Source organism: Palaemon carinicauda, chromosome 28 (genome assembly GCF_036898095.1).
Source record: "Palaemon carinicauda isolate YSFRI2023 chromosome 28, ASM3689809v2, whole genome shotgun sequence".
NCBI lineage: Eukaryota > Metazoa > Arthropoda > Malacostraca > Decapoda > Palaemonidae > Palaemon > Palaemon carinicauda.
Genome location: NC_090752.1, coordinates 46,095,295 through 46,101,294, shown reverse-complemented (window position 1 = coordinate 46,101,294; position 6,000 = coordinate 46,095,295). Strand labels below are relative to the sequence as shown.

Genomic DNA, 6,000 nt, shown 5'->3' with positions numbered 1-6,000 from the left:
ATTATTATTGTTATTATTATTATTATTGTAAGCTAAGCTGTAACCCTAGTTGGAAAAAACAAGATGCTACAATGAAAACACTCTTGTTTTCTAAGTGCTTCGAATATGTGGATTTGACAATGAATACGAAATAGGCCGACGTCTAGTCTACAATATTCTTTTAATTCACTTCACTGGGTATCGTAGCAGTCAGAGAAGATAATAGAAGTTACCAGTTAGTGAAATGTCAAAATTAAACAAAATATAAGTACTATTCCAGTATAATGGGGACAGTTTTCAGAAATGGCAAATAAGTTTTTATGGATAAATATAGAAATTATAGAGCGGCATAGAATAGAAACCTTAACAATAGAAGGAATGACAATAATAAAGGCTGTAAATGACAAGACAATGGAATATAGTTTATTTAAAGTTACTTACGTTTTTGCTCTTTTAAGACAATAAAATAAAAAATCTGTTTTATATCAAGACAATAAAAAAATCTTTGTTTTATATCAAACGCAATAAAGTGTCTCATGTTATGAATGAAAATGGCGGCTTTTATATGTTTTAAAAGTAGTTTTAACTCCCCTCAGCATTTGAAAATCCCAAGACCTTACGGTTTATTGACGAACTATATTTTATTTGAATCAAATTTCCCAATGTATGGGAAATTGTGATCGTAAACCACATCAGAAATGCTTTTCTGTAAATGTGAAATACCCACATTATTGGAACGGAACTAAGATTCCGAATCCGAACACCGGCACTTCTTGATCAGCATTGAGGAAGTCGTTAATCTGTCGTCACACCGGCTAACTTGTGTCCAATTTTAAGTTTGCACATTAGAATTCTGGTATGTATATTACTTAAACTATATTTGCAATTGTTAATAGGGAGTTTCAAATGTTGGGATTTATACCAAGCCAGTGAAAAGGCTAAGTGAAAAAATAACTGTCAGACATGGTTGTAGTCTAGCCAACCGGTTGGGTAGGCTTTCTGGAAGTAATTCGCTATAATCTTTTAAATGTTTCATTAATGGCATGACCTGACCTTTGATTTAAAGTAACGGCCCAGGTGTTTACGCAGTTAGTATTGGTATTTAAATTAACAATATTGGTGGGTGATTTGAATAAGAAAACCAAGCTAGTGTGCCGGTTGAAGGACATTTCCAAGCAAGAGGCTTTGTAGTGTTGAAATGGCGTTGTTATCGCATTCTACACTTACATATGGAAATATAGAATAGATTACATCTCTCAAAACTACCACAGCTATTTTTTAGTCTGTGAGTGCGCCTACCACTGACGTAGGTAGGTAAGCTACCTTCAGTGGTGATGGCAATTATTGCTTTCCAAGAACACAGTTGGAATTTAATGAGGATTGTATTGCTAGAGCATCCTTGATCTTTGTGCTATGTTCCGAAATGATTACTTGTAGGGTTAGGATAGTAAAATTGAATTTAGGCCTGTTATAATAAGAATGAAAGGTATGATATACATATATGATACTTAATTGGTGCCGGTTTAGTGTGTGGCCTACTGTTCGAATACAGCCTATGAAATTCTGTTTTAGTATGTGGCCTAACCTTACCTTACCCAACCCAACCTAACCTTACCTTACCTAACCTAACTTAACCTACCCTTACCTTACCTAACCTAACTTAACCTACCCTTACCTTACCTAACAAGTCAGGAAATCCGGTTTCATTGTAGTGTATTACCGGGCAATGTAACCTAGGAAAACAACAAGTTTTTCTTATAGGAAAAATTACGCTCTTCGAAAATGACACTCGTTCCCGTTGCAAGTGAATAGTTTCAGAAATATATATACATCTATATCCTCCGATAATGGGGGACCCCCAGTGGGAACCCGGGGTTTTGGGTGGGGAAAACATACTGGGGAATCAATATATAATCGTAAAACAAGCCTTTTCTTCTCTATACATTACGTTCTTGAAATTAAAAAAATCGGAGGAAATTACAAAACAGTATATCTGGATAAACTTTGGAGGTGCCGTTGCAAAGATTGTTTCATGAAAAAATACAGTAACCAGTGCTGCCAATGTCCGATGTAGATCAAATGTTAACATTCCATGCTAACATTAGCACCCTTACGTTCGTTCGTTCGTGCATACCAGTTTCGCCCTGCGCAGAAACCCCTCCCCACTGCGCAGAAGCTTTTTCCCATTTTATTACATGTACTATCCTATTCCTTTTAAAATCATCTCATTTTATATTCCCATTCAATATTTATCATTCATTCTATTTTATCTTCCTAAATTGGGTTTATTTCTTTTGTTATTTCCTTTTCACTACCCGGTTTCACATAAATTCTTCCTCTGGACTAGTTTCCCTATCCAGTTCATTCATGGTAAAACCATCTCATTTTATATTTCCTTTCAATATTATTTATCATTCATTCCATTTTACCTTCCTATATTGTTTTTATTTCCTTTTCACTCCTCAGTTTCTCATAAATACTTTCCCTGGATTGTTTTTCCCTACCCAGTTTATTTATGTTTATCCTTTAGACTCCCTTATTTTTCTGTTAACAAATCGGGAACCGATACGTATTCAAAGTTTACACAAGGGGGTTGACAACTGATATTTCCCTAGCCCCTTCCTTTGTCTCTTTAAGTGGTCTGTTCTTTCCTCTTCCACGAAGCCCTTTTCCTTTGTAACCTTTGAACTAGTCAGGTGTCCGCCATTTTGAGTGAATTTATTTTTTCGTATTTAACGATGGAGGAAATTATAGATACTTGTAACGGCTGCAGTATTCCGTAGCATTTGCTAAATTCCATGGTGATTTTTATGATTTCTGCCAATGTTGATATTTTCCTGAAATCACACAATGTAATTCCTCAACGCTTGCAGTGCCCCAAGTGTCGTTCCCCCCTATCTTACAGGAAAGATATTCACGTGTTTTATTGCAATACCAAATCCACCATACCTAAAACCCAAAAGAAACGTCGTTGTGGTTATACCGTTACTCCCTATAAAGGTAAATTTTTGAGAAAAAGTCGTCTACCCCCATGGAAGACTCCCATGACCCGTAAGTTTCAGCGTATTGTTCGTAAAGGTAAGTGGAGAATTTTACCGTTCTCAGTAAATACCTGAAGTTTTTGACCTGTCATACTACTAGGATAGGTTAGGTGGGTTTGTTAGGTTCTGTGCCCTTTTTGTACTTTTTACATATTGAGTAAAACTTATATGTAGCAATTATTTAAGATACGTATGGAAATATCTACCATTGCTACCGTTAGTAATGTCATCGTGCTGTTGGTAAATCTGTGTACCATACGTCCACGTTGGTAGCACTGTGTATTATTGGTAACGTTGCTAATGTTATTGTTCGCAGTACATTCTTTTAAGAGAAGTGACACCGTTGAAGAAATGCTTATATTTAAATATTTTAACACAACATATATGACAACAGTGATTATATTTAACCATTTTAACAGCAAATATATGTTTTCCTGTAGGAAATAACATGATCTAACTGGTTTTCACCTTCATTTCATCCGTAATAACAACAACCAATTCGGCAACTTAAAGTTGGCCAAATTGGTTGATCTGTTTGTTTCCGATTGAAATGAACATCAAATTTGGTTAAATCACGTTATTTACTATAGAGTCCTTTCAATGACGTCACTGGGAATCGCCGGCGGCCATACTGGAGGACATACAAAGCGAAAACATGGCAGCTGCTACAGCGAATATGGACAATGAGAGCGACTTTGTCAAACAATTGTCGGGTGATGATAAGCATTTTTACAAGCAGAAACTCGATCTAATTGATGGCCTAGATCCATACCAGATGCAGAATTCATTCAGTCAAAATATTGAGGATTTTCCCAGTATTTCATACAATGATATAGTGAACTACTTGGTACTGTCGGCCAACCCAGAACATGAGTGGGCATACATTTCCATTGAATAATCTGCTTCCAGAATTCGTTGTTTTTCCCTTTAATGCTTTTAAGTCCAAAATTAGATAAACACTGGGCCAATGAAGAGAGTGTTTATAATTATAAAGCTAATATTGATCATTTAGCCTAACCTTGTTTATTATAATTTGTGATTGTCAAAATGTATGTAAAAGTTTTGCATTATGTCAAATCTTTATCAGTTCATGCCTAAACATTGTGTTTGTGTTTGGTTACAAATGCTATAATTTCTTATATACATATAAACACATGATGGACAAACTCTATTGTAATGCTCTTGGATGATCGTTTTGCCTCCTTGCAATTAAATGCGCAAGTTTAATTATTTTTTTCAATGTTTCATATATAAGCTGAAGACCCCTTCGGGTTAAACCAGCTTTCAGATATTATTATTTATAATCAATGTTTATTCATCACATAGGCCTGTATGTCTGCACAATTTAATACACAAATTAAAATAAATATAAATATACACTTAATTATATATAGACATGAGCACCTTGACGAAATAGAGACCTAGGTAAGTAGCCTTTGTTAATATAGCCAATATGGGCGCTTTTAATTTTTGTTTTGAAAATCTGAGATGCCCCTTTTGATGTTTAAAAATTGAGATGCCCCCTCCCCCACACACTACACACTGAACTGACGATGATACTTGTCAAGTCACCTATGCGATCGGATATAGCATGTTTACACAGGAATAAGGATACTTTTAGGGCCTAGCCGAGACTGACCTGATATGAAATGATCAGAACAAATACGTGCGTAGGGTAGTGAGGATTCACGTAGATCAGCCCGTGATATTCTGGTCAACCACAAGTCACGTCTGCACTTGGATAACTCCTCTGTATCTTTGTCCTGATTCTGAATAACTGCCGGTATGCGGTAGAAACTCTTGTCATCTCTTCGTCCTCGATTCCCACAGCCAGCAATAGCGCAAAAACTGGGCATTGTGTGAATGTGAATGTGATGAAATGGCTAAATATTCAACAGTTCAACCATAGCTATTCACTGAACGCGTCTTTGTTTGCCCTCCAAGATGGCAGACCGGAAGTTTGATGACGTGTATTGAAAGGACTCTATTTGAAAACATATATTTTCTGTTCGAAATCTCCCCCTGTAATACAATACAAAATTACCGGAAATCCACATTCTAAACCAGAATATGAAAGGTAGGCCACATACTAAACCAGCCCCCTTAAATTTTGGTAAAGTTGTATTGTATTACAGGTTGTGATTTCGGACAAAGTATATGTTTTCTTATAGTAAATAACATGATTTAACCGAATTTTACCTTCATTTCAACCTCAAACAATCAGATCAACTAATTCGACTAACTTTAAGTCCCTGAATTGGTTGCTGTTAATACGGATGAAAGGAATGTGAAAAGCGGTTAAATCACGTTATTTACTATAGGAAAACATATTTTCTGTTAAAATTATTAAATATAATGTCTTATTATATATATATTGTAAAAATACTTAAATATAATGACTTGTTCAAATTTGGTGTCACTTAACTCACGTATGTACTGCGAACGGTAACATTAGCAACGGTAGACAACGTTACCAACGTTACGGTGATACACAGCGTTACCAACGTTACAGTGGAATTACTGACGTTAGCAATGATACGGTATTATTATCGTGTGTATTTTAAAGAATTTTTCCATATACCCTTTATACAATATATAAAAAAGTACTAAAAGGGTACAGAACCTAACAAACCCACCTAACCTAACCTAGAAGTTCCCAGGTCTCAAACCCAATATAATGACCTTTGTTATATCACTTCACTCGCATTACGGTAACGTTAGTACTGTTACGATAACATTATACAATGGTTCTTGTTTCGCCATTAGCTCGCTTCGCTCGCATGAAAATAAAACATCAAGCTCGTATGTACTGGCAAGCGGTAATTTTGAGCTGCACACGCTAACATTAGCAATGTTACGCCAACAATACCAATTTTAAATGTAATGGTTTTTGTTCCTCACTTACAATCACAGGAAAATAAAACCACCCTCGTATGCATTGGCAATTGGTAATGCTGAGCTTCGCACTCTAACAAAATAT

General features: G+C 35.6%; 1 protein-coding gene across 1 annotated transcript in view; it reads left to right on the top strand.

Annotated features, from left to right (window-relative positions):
* Positions 1 to 606: 606 nt before the first annotated feature.
* The window catches only part of LOC137621558 (zinc finger protein 91-like), a 43,147-nt gene continuing 37,753 nt past the window's right edge, over positions 607 to 6,000 (top strand). The window contains exon 1 of the mRNA XM_068351950.1: positions 607 to 835. The gene's annotated coding sequence lies outside the window, so the exon portion shown is untranslated. The remainder of the gene's footprint in view (positions 836 to 6,000) is intronic.